Source organism: Coptis chinensis, chromosome 3, assembly GCF_015680905.1.
Source record: "Coptis chinensis isolate HL-2020 chromosome 3, ASM1568090v1, whole genome shotgun sequence".
In the NCBI taxonomy this organism is placed as follows: domain Eukaryota; kingdom Viridiplantae; phylum Streptophyta; class Magnoliopsida; order Ranunculales; family Ranunculaceae; genus Coptis; species Coptis chinensis.
The window spans coordinates 115720956-115735992 of record NC_141458.1 but is presented as its reverse complement, the minus strand read 5'-3'; positions in this window follow the sequence as shown (position 1 = coordinate 115735992).

The following is a 15037-nucleotide window of genomic DNA, read 5'->3' as shown; positions in this document are numbered from 1 at the left end:
TACGTTCTTCTTGATATCTATGGCACTCATTGCAGGTCATAAAGGGACATGCAGTACATTACCGATGTAAGGTGACATTGACTTCTGGAAGAGGAGTATCCGGCCTACCCTACTACTATCAATGATGAGATCTTGCATGAACATGTGGAGAGGGTTGGCAAGCTCTTACTTGGTCCGAAGAATGTCACAACGGCTAACAAGGTGATGGCAGGCGAGGATTTTGGTTTCTATCAAGGAGTTATTCCTGGTGTAATGTTCGGAATTGGAATTAGAAATGAGGACTTGGGTTCAGTTCACTCGCCGCATTCTCCACACTTCTTTTTAGATGAAGGTGTCCTTCCACTTGGGGTCGCACTTCATACTGCACTTGCAGAGATATATCTTAACGATCAATGGGAATCAGTTGATAAAAAAGATCTTCGTATTGAAAGTCAAGGAGCTTTGTAATGAAACATAGTCCACAGTCACTTTTTTGTATATATTATGTAAGATATCTCAAACGAGGCTTTAACTACTTAAAACGTTTATTACTGAAGCTTTAATTTCTTGATGTAGGTTCTCTCTGTCACTTATTTTCATGGTGGAACAGTAACGAACATAATTCCGCAGTCTGCTGAATCTCGGGGCACTTTGAGAAGTCTTACCACAGATGGTCTGCACTTACTCCGAGGAGACTGAAAGAGGTAAGCAAGATCCGAATACACAGGATCTTTCTCTGTTTGTATATCTTTATGGATGGTGAAAGGCACCAAAGTTACCGTTAAATACATAAGTCGGAGAACATCATACTTAGAACAAGTGCTATATGCTATAGCACTTTCTGTATATTTGGCTTCACCAAACGAATTTGGACTGCCTCCCTTCTTAAATGAAGGAAATGCCTACATGAGATAACCTCATCTTTTCTACGTTCTTCTTGATATCTATGGCGCTCATTGCAGGTCATAAAGGGACATGCACCGTACCGCGAGATGTAAGGCTGACATTGACTTCTTGGAAGAGGAGTATCCGGCCTACCCTACTACTATCAATGATGAGATCTTGCATGAACATGTGGAGAGGGTTGGCAAGCTCTTACTTGGTCCGAAGAATGTCACAACGGCTAACAAGGTGATGGCAGGCGAGGATTTTGGTTTCTATCAAGGAGTTATTCCTGGTGTAATGTTCGGAATTGGAATTAGAAATGAGGACTTGGGTTCAGTTCACTCGCCGCATTCTCCACACTTCTTTTTAGATGAAGATGTCCTTCCACTTGGGGTCGCACTTCATACTGCACTTGCAGAGATATATCTTAACAATCAATGGGAATCAGTTGATAAAAAAGATCTTCGTATTGAAAGTCAAGACCTGTAATTCGTGACCTAAAAATGGAGAACCACATATATTTGCAGCTATGTGTACTCTGAGCCAGCGCAAAATCTCATTCCACCACCAAAAGGAATGACCACTTATCCCATTGTTACGTCGAATTTAGTACATGTCCAAAATCTCATAGCCAAAAATGAATTTTGATCAGTGGCCAACATTATTTTGAAGCTATATATAAGCTGGATCACAAGACCAGAATATATATAAGCTGGATCACAGACCAGAATAGGGGGTGATGCTCAGCATTATTCAAACAACGTTACCAAGGCACAAAAATACTGACTCAGAAATAAGACACTTGAAACAGCTACATGATGGCCAAGCACTGACATTTATTTTCAGCAACCTATCTATGTAAGCATATATGTGTTTAACAAATAAACTAGCTAAATCTAAAGTACGCTATATGAAAGATTCAGATAGCTAACCTTGAAGCAAATCCTTGGACTCCATTGTAAAATTTCACAAAGCACCCATGCTTTTCAATTTTTGTAATCCATCCACGTGTCACCAATCCTTCCGCAGCATCAGCATATGAGCTAAGAATTTTCAGCTTATGGCTAAAACTGTAAAGGTCACAATATACAACCAAGAACAAGCATCAGTAGTGTTGATCAAACCAAGCTCCAATACCCATTCAAAGTAATGTACGCTTTTTTGTAGAGGTAGAGCTGTGACGCACAGGTACATGTAAATGAATCAGAGGATTAGCACAGGCCACTTATCCCATTGTGCTATCGAACTGCCCAAATAAGACACAAAAATAATGACTCAGAAGTAAAACAATTGAAACAACTACATGATGGCCAAACACTGGGGTTGCCGAAGTGTTTCGAACCAGAACAAGAAGCAGTCCAACTTAACAAATACACTTGAAAATGCTACAATAAGCACCCACCTCCCATCACCATGGATTGAAGGCAAGGGGATCTTCGTATTTCTCAGGGTTCAGATGAATGGCAGGAGAGACGACAATGCATTTGTAATATGAAAAATACACACTCCACTTAATTAAATTATAAAATAGTCCAGCCCAAATAATAAAAGACGGTGTCCATACTTTGCAACTTTCCAATTTTGTGACATATGTAAGAATCCTATTTAGATAGGTATTAGAATTCAGCCCAAATAATTAAAGACAGTGTCCATATTCCTATTTTGTATGCCTCAGAGGAGTCCTATTTAGATAATGATTAGAATTGCTGGGACACAAATCCAAATCAATTTATAAACATATTACAAATCAAAATAGAAAACCATATTCGAACAACAAACAAAATAGTCTATATAAAAGGCATTATGGAGAAGTAGTTTCTTATAACTTTTCTATTCTCCAAGTTAATTCATCTAGATAGTATTGGTCTATTAATTCACTGCTTAAAGGTATGTTTTCTCTCTACTGTTCTATAATCATCAAACTATTTACCTTACACATATATGTATGCATCTAACTTAAACCTAGGAACTAGATACCAATAATTCAATTCTCTTATTTCGTTATTGTCAAGTCTTATCTGCTGATCTATCCGTAGCTACGATTCCAGCCGAAAATCGGACTAATCGCTTTCTTAGCAGCTACTTTTGCTACTATACCTATAATAAAATACAGGAGGAGCATGTAAGATATAACACTTGATCAAACAAACCTATATGTAAATGTAAGAAAGAAATTAAACCCTACTAGCTGCAATGTATCTTCAATTTTTCATGTGTTCATAACAGTCAAAGAAATACAATAAAAATTATTACCTTACTGCATTTTGAATTCATCACCGAGATCATATAAGCATATGTAATTTTGATTATCATATATGAATATTACGAAAACAAGAAATGAGAGTAATTTACTAAAAGGGATCTCCGTCCCATATGTAATTTTGATTATCACATATGAATATTATAGAAAACAGTAATGAGAGTAATCTACTAAAAGGGATCTCCATCCCCTTTTTTCCGAAACATAATTTCAAATGTAAAAAGATTTTTGCCCCTGTACCACAACTTACCATCTAAGGATTTTCTTGACTCATGCCACCTTGGCCTCGGGATCAACACTAACCCCTCTGTTCCTCGAAAAATTGTGAGCTGCTTCCATAAGCTCTTTATCAATGTTACTAGGTGAGAAGCAAGTTAGTGTAGGTCCAGATTTGTTACCGCTAACCGAGAGCCGAAAGTGAATTAATAGCTCCAAATATGGAAGACCTATTTGGACAACAAAAAAGTGTGATGTACAAAACGCCTACCATGACAATTACATGGAAAAAAAAAGTAATAATGGTATTGTAACAGTTGTGTAAAAACAAAAAACAAAAAACAAAAAGCAAGGTATTAGAATTCAGCCCAAATAATTAAAGACAATGTCCATATTCCTATTTTGTGGCGTCTGTAGGAGTCCTATTTAGATATGTATTAGAATTGCTACGGACACAAATCCAAATCAATTTATAAACATATTACAAATCAAAATAGAAAACCATATTCGTACAACAAACAAAATAGTCTATATAAAAGGCATTCTATTCTCCGAGTTAATTCATCTAGATAGTATTGGTCTATTAATTGACTACTTAAAGGTATGTTTTCTCTCTACTGTTCTATAATCATATATGTATGCATCTAACTTAAACCTAGGAACTAGATACCAATAATTCAATTCTCTTATTTCGTTATTGTCAAGAACAATCTTTACTGCACAAACTTATTACAGACCATCGAACTTAAACCAACATCAATCAATATGACATGCATGTAATGTAATTGACTCCTGACCAATTTTCAGGAATATGGCTGAAAAAGAATACACCAGAATCAAGGAAATCAAAGAGTCCAATGGAAATTACAAAATCAAGGTCAGAGTAAGCAGAATCTGGGAAGCAATTGACTACACTACCAATACAGTCAAAAGCTTAGACACGTTGCTGTTAGACGAACATGTAAGTATAAGCTAATCTTTTTATTTCACTACGTCAAACTCATACAAATAGAAGTAACACGATTTTATTGTCTAACAGGGAGATCAGATACATGCAAAAATTCCAAGTTTCATTATAGGCAAATATAAACCGCAGCTAAAAGAGATGCAAATCTACCACATCGAAGACTTTTCAACACTCAAAATATTTGACAATGTCACATACCGTCCAGTGAATCATCCCTACATCATCAAGTTCAAATGGAATACAATCGTTAAGCCAAACAGAGAATTTGACACTCAATTCCCAAAACAACAATTTGACTTCGTAGATTTCACAAAGGTGTCATCGAGAAAAGACAACAAGCACCTAACAGGTAAAAAAAAATAAACATACGTAATTAATCATAAATATAAGATGTGATGTCTACAAAGTGTGTTTTCTATAACACGATTTTTTTTTTCATTGTGTACAGATATCATTGGAATAGTCAGCACATGGAGCCAACCAGTAGAGCAGAAAAAGAAAAACAATACAGTATCAACAATGATGGAATTATATCTAAAAGATGAAAGGTGATAATTTCAATTTAAACAGTAAAAGTAATGAAGTTAACGCCTTCTACTAACAACAATTTTTTATATAATTGTACAGGAACAATTCAATACAAGTGACTATTTGGGGCGAAAATGCAAAAATAATCAAAGATTGGATACTTAAAAACTCTTCAGGCAAAACTGTGCTAATAATCACTTCAGCATCAATTAGTGAATTTTACGGTAAGTCGAAAAAAAATCAAATTATTACTGAGTCGATCATTATACGCAAACTAAATGAAAAATCCAATGTCACAGGTTCATATTCTCTATCTACAACATCAGCAACGAAAGTGTATCAGAATTCAGACATTCAAGAGATTGCAAATCTGAAAAACAGGTACACTCTGCTATACTTATTCACTCGAAAAAATAACAAAATCAAATAAATAGAAAAAACTAACTAACTTATTTTTTCACAAATAATAGAAGTTGAAGCACAAAGAAGCACGATGAAAAAAAAAAAAACTATGAAGAAGTAATGAATCACAAATGAAGATCTCTTTCGGAGATAAAAAATTCAAGAACAAATCTTTTTCGGATGTAAGTTGTTATTATTTATTTATTATTTTTTAGTATAGAAATATATTTATTACTACATTTATTTGCATTCAAAACATATATTTATTTGCAGGAGACACATTTCACATGCAAGACATCCATAACCAAGATACTTGCATGATAACGGTTGGTATTACAAAGCTTGCCCACATTGTGCAAAAAAAAAAAATCACCACCAATGCGAAAGGATACGAGTGCACAAAACATGGCAACGTGGAACCAATTCCAAAGTATGATACATGACTTTAGATTGTAAAATGCAATATTCAATTCTGTATCGACTAACTTTAATTTTAATTTGTAGGTATATCCTAAAGATGGAAATAGAGGACAACACAGCCACAGCAATGGCAACTTTATTTGAACAAGAGGCTTCATCTTTACTTCAGAAAAGTGCAAAGGAATTACTCACAATGGAGGTAGATTTATACACAACTTCAAAATTATCATAAATTATTAATATTTAATTTCACGCAACTGATTATTATCTTACTTTAATTTTACAGGAGAATGGAACAGAGATTGCTGAAAAAGAGTTTGGAAGGCTAATTGGGCACACAACTATATTCCAGATAAGAGTAACAAGATTCAACAAAGAACAGAACAACAATTCACTAACTATTTCTAAAATCTTTCCAGTGAACAAAATAGACAACACTGAACAAAATCAGAAGGTATACTTTATCTTAGTCAATAACAATTTAACAATATAATACTTCTCTGCAAATTACTTACCATACATATTTTACTTTCAGGACAACTACGATGCAACACCAAGTGACAATGCATCTCGGAATACAAAAATAACTCATCAGATTACACATCATTCAAAAGCACATCTAGATGGAACTGTGGCCACCATCATTGAAGATTCAAACAACACAAATGACGGAGAAGATGAACAACCACCAACGAAAAGAATTTGCAGAACGAATGAAGATAACCAAGAATAATAATTTAGTAGCATATTTGATTTTATATTTATATTTGATTATGCGACTTAATCGATGTTAGTTGAGGAAACATCATACTGTAGTTTGTTATTTCAGTAGATTGTTTTAAACTTTAATTTTTTTTATACTCAAGTTATTCTACTCTATATATAAACAACAATTCCAATCAAAATTCCACCATATTGACGAATACCAAAATTCTCAATAGCACATTCATAAATAGATTTAAATGATTGTGGACTATGGTGATGTTACTCTCAAATAAAGATTTCTATCATCACTTCACCTAGGTGCTCAACCAAGAAACATGATTTTTCATAAAGGCGTTACACTTCAAGTTGTTGCTCAATAGATAACGCCAGTCATTTCATTCCTGGATTTCGACCAAACTGAGATCATCCAATGCCTATTGGCTCAGACATCGGTAGACTAAAAAGCTGTTGCAACTAAATATGGAATAAGAAGATGTACTTACTACTAGATTCCTTACGAACCCGAGTTTTTGGTGGAGTGAACTGAACCCCTCATGTCGGGGTTGCAAGGGTTGGATGTTCTTTTTCGTTCTAATGTATATATAATCCTTTGTTAAAATCATCTTAAAATTCTACTAAGCCGTTTAAAAAAGTAAAACAAACAAATGGCAATAATTACAAAATTGATCAAAGCGATTCACAAAACTAAGAAACCATTTTCTATGATCTCCTACAAGTGTATTGATAACAGGCCATACCGAACAGAAAACAAGACCTTTTGGCTATGTTTTCGTAGTCTACAATTTCACATTCAGTACAGCTGACATTTATTTTCAGCAACCTATCTATGTAAGCAAATATGTGTTTAACAAATAAACTAGCTAAATCAAAAGTACGCTATATGAAAGATTCAGATAGCTAACCTTGAAGCAAATCCTTGGACTCCATTGTAAAATTTCACAAAGCACCCATGCTTTTCAATTTTTGTAATCCATCATCCACATGTCACCAATCCCTCCACAACGCATCAGCATATGAACTAAGAATTTTCAGCTTATGGTTAAAACTGCATGTCAATCACTAAACAAGGAAATCGGCTAATCTACTTATAATCTACTTATTGGGAAAGGAAAAACTTGATAGAAGTAAAGTAGATGGATAAATAAGCATGTACACTAGCGAATACATAACGAGTACCCTAAAATGCAATCTAAAATGTAATAAAATTTGTATGGTAAAAAAGCGCTCAAGTTGCGAACCCAAAACGATAATTTTTTCTACTTAAAATATGTACGCTCATTCACAGATTCCGTTAGATTATAAGACATCTAAATTTGGGCTAAGACACCAAAGAAAAGTCGGAATATAATTTTGTTTATAATCCAATGGATATCGTTGTTGAATGCTAATCCATATATGGTTTTTTTTCAAGTGGACTTTAACACTTCCTTATTTAGATAAATCACAATGAGGTAGTTTTTGTATGTTCATCAGTTTGCTAACTCAAATAATAAATTATGTTCTTAGCATAACAGCGAAATAAGCCAAAGTTTGTTGGAAATGTCTGACTAGGTATTAGCAGACCAGAAAACGTAAAATACTGGTGCAATTAACCACAAATGACAGAATTCAAGGATGAGAGTTACCTGTTGCCTTTAAAATTGTTTCCTCCATCGCAAGTGTCTTTCCATTTCTTAGGGGGAGGACCGAAGCCTTCATCGCTGAAGCTCTGTTCTTATGGCATCTCAATCACTAAAAAACAAAGCAAAAACCTTTATTTGGAGGGGGTTACAGAGCAATAACAAAAGATTCCTAAACAAAAAATCAAATCAAAATATACGGCTTACCAATTCAAAACCAAATCAGAATTCTGATACAGAACAATATTTCAAATTCAAAATCAACTAGAATTCTAAAATCAACTCTATATAACACCAGATCCGACTACACAAATATTCGCTGATTTCTTCTTTGCAACAATCTAATTTCTTTCCAGTTTTCAACTTACAGGTATGTTTTTACAATTCTTCAATGCTGCCAGAGTGCCAATGGCGCGTGTTTTTCAATTCTTGAATAGTAAAGAAATATCGTTGTGTGGAATTTGGAATTTGGAAATATCGCTATGTGGAATTTGAATTTTTGAATTCTAATTATTTGGAATTTGGATTACACGTACTTTAGCAAATATTTGGAATTTGGAATTTGGAAATATTTCTTGGCATATTACTTTAGCAAATATAATTAACAACTGTATCGGTAAATGCCATATCCGGAATATTGCATCGGCACGATAGTAGATATTATGTCAACATGTATATAAACTTATTCACAATTTAACGCATTACTAATTATGTTTAATTTTTTTTGTGCAGCAAAATGGATCATGATAAAATATTTCCCATTTCAAGGAAAGCAATATTGAATCGAATCTTGTTGCATAACGAAATTTATACACCACCGGTTTACAAAACGGAAATTATAGGCTTACGATTTGGATCAAATGTGACTATAGACGTTCCTATTCTACAAGGAATATTTAAAGAAGATTGTGACGACTATGATAATTCGTCAACATTGCAAACATGTTATGGAACTCGAAGAAACACAAAATATATAGCTTGAAAATCAAGTCTGCATGTTGCTCTCTCACATCACTTCGCGGAATTGTACCAATTCGACGTCGAGATTTCAACTTCAAAGAACTTACCCATATCGACCAACAACTTAAAGAAGCAAGGAGCTTAAATCAATCATCTGCGTCGATTCATGAAGAAGCTACAAAGCGAAATCATACAACTTCAAGAAGCCAATGAACAGTTTCATGAAATAAATCAACAACTGCATGTCGATATCATGCACGTTGGACAAGAAAATAGAGAATTACGAACATCATTTGCTAATGTTGACATGACGAGTGATGAAGTTGTTCAGATAATCAACATTAGTGATGATGATGAACAGTAGAATAAATTTTAATGGAACTATTACTTATTTTAGGAATAATAATTAGGTTATAGATTGTGCCAAGTTTTAAACTTATCAAGCACGCAAATATATGCTTAAATTTATTACATGTTTGTGATTTATTATGCAATAATTTCTCAATTAGTTAAATTACATGATGATACACTTACTCCTATTACACAATGCTGGAAATGAAATTTCTCAATTAGTTAAATTACATGATAAAACCCTTACTCCTATTACACAATGCTGGAAATGAAAATTTCATAAAAGAACCCGGGCATATGCCCGGGTATAATACCTAGTCTATATACTAAAGCAGAGACCTCTCATGGAGGATTTTCTCTCTCCTATGTGGCACTCTAATATGAGAGTTAGTTTTTTCTCTCACCTATGTGGTACTATAATATGAAAGATAGTCTTTTCTAATAGCTTACAATCCCATGTACATGGAACCTCTTTGAAGAGTTTGAGTGTATTTCCAATTCTTATATATTTGATCAAATAAAAAAAAATTGCTAAAAAATAGGTGGTTTGTAAAAGGTAATTTCCTATTACGAATCAAACACTTTTAGTGTTTCAATTCTTATATATTTGATTAAATAAAAAAAATTGCTAAAAAATAAGTGATTTGTATAAACTAATTCCCTATTACAAATCATACAATTTCAGTATCTATGATAAAGCACCGACTTATTTCGAATATATCCTTAACACGGCCTCAAAACATAGTTAAAAACAATTATACAAAAACTAACATCACAAAATATATAATATAAAATGAAAAAAAAATAATAATAACGGCAAAACAACAATGACAAATATTTTAAAAAATATAAAATACTGAATGAAACTAACGTCAAAAAACAATTAATGGGGAATCGAAAACTGGATGGAAATGCATCGAACTAACTTCAAATAATATTTAATGGAAAATCGAAAATTGAATGCAAATGCAAGCATTAAATTAATCTTAAAAAGTAATTAATAGAAAATTGGAATATAGATACAAATGCATTAAACTAACCTCAAAGAATAATTAACGGAAAATCAAAACTTGGATGCAAATACATCAAACTAACATAAAAAAAATAATTGTCGGAAAATCAGAAACTGGATGCAAATACATTGAACTAACCCTCAAAGATTAAATTAACGGAAAATCGGAAACTGGATGCAACTGCATTGAACTAACCTCAAATAAAAATTAATTATAAATTGGAAATATGATACAAATGCGTGGAACTAATCTTAAAAAATAATTAATGGGAAATCGGAAACCGGATGCAACTGCACTGAACTAATTTCAAAAAATAAACTAGATGCAAATGTATTGGACTAACCTCAAGAAATAATTAACGGGAAATCAGAAACTGGATGCAAATTCATTGAACTAGCCTCAAACAATAATTAACGGGAAATCGGAAACTAGATGAAAATACAACTTTATCAAATAATAAACGAGAAATCAAAAACTGGATGCAAATGCATTAAACTAATCTCACAGAATAATTAACGGGAAATCAGAAACTGGATGCAAATGCATTGAATTGACCTCAAAGAACAATTAACAGAAAATTGGAAATTGGATGCAAATGTATTGAACTAACCGAAAAGAATAATTAACGAGAAATTAGAAATTGAATGCAACTGCATTGAATTGATCTCAAAAAATAAATAACGGAATTGGAAATCTGATGCAAAACTGTATTGAACTAACCTCAAAATATAACGGAAAATCATAAACTGGATGCAAATGCATTGAATTAATCTCAAAATATAGTTGGGTTATATGTTATGGGAATGCCTCGATAAGTATAGTTTTGCATTTAAAATGGTGTTTATCTTATCTCTTTCCGTGTAATTGGGAACTCCTTGCTATTCAAGTAGCTTCAATATATATGAACTTCACCTTATTAGGCAATCTCACAAAACTTCAATCAAACTTCTTTTATTAAATAACAAAATGAAATTGAAGGGTTTTATCAAAGGTGAGTTCTTTTTTTTTAATAGAAAGTGAGGTTTTCACGTTATAAGAAATTTGGTTGAGTGATCAATATAATATTAGTATATAATAGTTCTGCATATTTGCAAATATTTTTCAGAATAATTAATATAACATCACCCGTTTGTAGATAAGCTTTGAAGATTTCACATAGTGAGTCATGCATAATTTAAAGAATAATTAATGGGAAATCGGGAACTGAATAATCTTCGATGATCCCACATAGTAAATCAAGCATAATTTACTTTTTATGTCATATTTGCAAGGACACTACAGATGGATCATTAGAAGTTAGTATTACACACCACATTGGATAATTAAAAGAAAATCGGAAACTGGATTCAAATACATAACTGAGCTCAAAGAGTAATTAACGAGAAATCGAAAACTTTATGCAAATGCAATAAACTAAACACAAAAAGTAATTAACTAAAAATTGGAAACTGGATGCGATTGCATTAAACTAACGCCAGATAATAACTAACGGGAAATTAGAAATTGGATGCAAATCTTTGAAAAATATCTAACGGAAAATTCAGAAACGGTATGCAAATACATCAAACTAACCTCAGATAATAATTAATGGGAAACCGAAAACTGGATGCAAATGCATTGAACTAAACTCAAAAAATAATTAAAAGAAAATAAAAAACCGAATGCAACTGCATTAAACTAACCTTATAGAATAATTGGTGAGAAATCGAAAACTAAATGCAAATGCATTGAAATAATCTCAAAGAATAATTAATGGAAAATCAGAAACCGGATATAATTGCATCGAACTAACCTCAAAGCATAAATAATCAAAAACTAGATACATATGTATTGAACTAACCTTAAAGAGTTATTCACGAAAAATCGGAAACTGGATCCAAATGCAATGAACTAATCTCAAAGACTAATTAACGAAACATTAAAAAATAGATGAAACTGCATTGAACTAACCTAAATGAATAATTAACGGGAAATTATAAATTTGATGTAAATCAGATTGAACTAACCTAAAAAATAATTAATGGGAAATCGAAAACTTGATGCAAATGTATTGAACTAACCTCAAAGAACAATTAACATAAAATCAGAAATTAGATGCAACTACATTGAACTAACCTCAAAGAATAATTAACGAAAAACAAAAAATTGGATGCAACTGCATTAAACTAAAATCAGAGATTAACTAACGGGAAATCATAAATTGGATGCAAATGTATTGAAATAACCCCAAAAAATAGTTAACTGGAAATTGGAAGTCGGATATAACTGCATCGCACTGATCTCAAAGCATAAATGTCCGCTTTTTTAGCCTTCTCACATGAGTATTTACGAGTAATTAGGAACCTAAAACGAAAATGAGTTTATAAAAACAGACTCTTACATGTATGCACAATGTATAGAAATTGTAAACTATCGAACTAACCTAGAAAAACAATTAACGGGAAATTAGAAATTGGATGCAGATGTATTGAACTAACCTCAAAGAGTAATTAATGGGAGATTGGAACCTGGATATAAATACAATGAACTAATCTCAAATACTAATTAACGAAACATTGAAAATTGGTCGGATGCAACTGTACTGAATTAACCTTAATGAATAACTAACGGAAAATCATAAAGTAGATGCAATTGCACTGAACTAACCTCAAATAATAATTAATAGAAAATCGGAAACTTGATGCAACTGCATTGAATTAACCTCAAAGAATAATTAATGAGAAATTGGAAACTGGATGTAACATACTACATTAAACTAACCTCAAAAAATAATTAAGGGAAAATCAGAAACTTGATGTAAATGCATTGAACTAATAACCCTAAAATATATTTGTATTATATGTAGGGAATAAATGTCTCGACAAATATAGTTTTGTATTTTTTAAGTAGTGTTAGTCATAATTCATTTATTGTGATTGGGAATGTCTTGCTATTCAAGTAGCTTTAATATTATCTTCGCCACATTGGGCATTCTCATAAAACTTCAATCAAACTTTTATTGTTAAGCCTAACAATAAAAAGAAATCGATGAGTTTTATCAAGGTTTGATGCTTCCTTTTTATAGAGAGTGGTGCAAGAAATTTAAATTAGTAATTAATATAATTTTCATATCTCATAGCTATGCATAGTTACTAATATTTTTTAGAATAATTTAATATAACGACACCCGTTCATAAGGACACGTTCATGTGATAAATATTTTCAAGTGGGAGTAGTGTATTCTTTGAGGATATGGAAACAATCAATCTATTTTAGTGATTTGTACACATTAGTACGTAAGCCGAACGGTGATGATTTACTGCTAAATTACCATAAATCTAATAAAACTATTAAACAAACTAGATCGAGTTTAAGATAATTCCATTTGAAAATTACGGATTAATATCCTAAACCACAAAGTGAAGAAACTATCTCAATTTGACCCCCTAGTTTTCAAGTACTTATACACCATAATCGCTGCTCATTAACGTATTTTGGTTTATTTTCAATAAAAATATATTCTCGATTCAAAATTTGCCAAGAAATCACCATAAATATAAGAAAACTATTATATAAGCTAGATCGAGTTTAAGATAATTCTATTTGAAAATTACAGATTAATATCCTAAACCACAACGTGAATAGACTATCTCAATTTGATTCCTTAGTTTCCAAGTACTTATGCACCATAATTGCTACTCATTAACGTATTTCGGTTTATTTTCAATAAAAATATATTCTGATTCGAAAATTTGCAGCTAAATCACTATAAATCTAAGAAAACTATTATACAAGCTAGATCGAGTTTAAGATAATTCTATTTGAAAATTATAGATTAATATCCTAAACCACAAAGTGAAGAGGCTATATAAAGTTGATCCCTTAGTTTCCAAGTACTTTTGCACCATAATCACTGCTCATTAACGTATTTCGGTTTATTTTCAATAAAAATATATTCTGATTCGAAAATTTGTGTGAGACATTTTGTAAAGCCTTTTCAGCACACAAAATATTTAATAGATCCCGGGCGTATGACCGGGTTCAAAATCTAGTATACAATATAAATTGTTGACTTTGACCTATTTTTATTAATATATAGATGATATTTCCGATATAATTGATGATATTTCTAATATTTTTATATATATTGATATATAAAATAAAATTTTGAGTGGTCAATAAAATAAATATATTTTCAATATATCTCATTTTTTGAGTACACGATATATCATCTAAATTTGATATTTTGGTCCTTGATATTAACTACAATATGAGGTTACTGAAATTCAATGTTGGTCTAATCTCTCAAAATACTTCTCTGTACCAACTTTTCCAAGATTACTTACTCTTTACCCAATCTAACGTCATTGCATGTCAAGTGAGTAAAGCGAACGATCTGGGCAGAAAAAAAAAGGGTATGCGGATAAAAACTAAATTGATTGGTTTTACATGCATGCATCTCACTATTTTCTCCACCGCTTAACGCTTATCTAGTTAACCAAGATATTGCTGGGGGCAAATGGCAGTGGGAAAAGGAAGATGGAGGAGTGGAGATGGAGAAGGAGGAGTGGAGATTTAGAGTGTCTGGAGAGGGAGAGGAAAAGGGAGAGTGAGAGAGGCGAAAGAAAAAAATGTAAGGGAAGAGATGAGGACAGATGGTGCATTTAAACCAACCAAAGTTGGTTTTGTCCATAATCCCCCTTCTTCCCAAAAATGTTCGCTCCGCTCACGG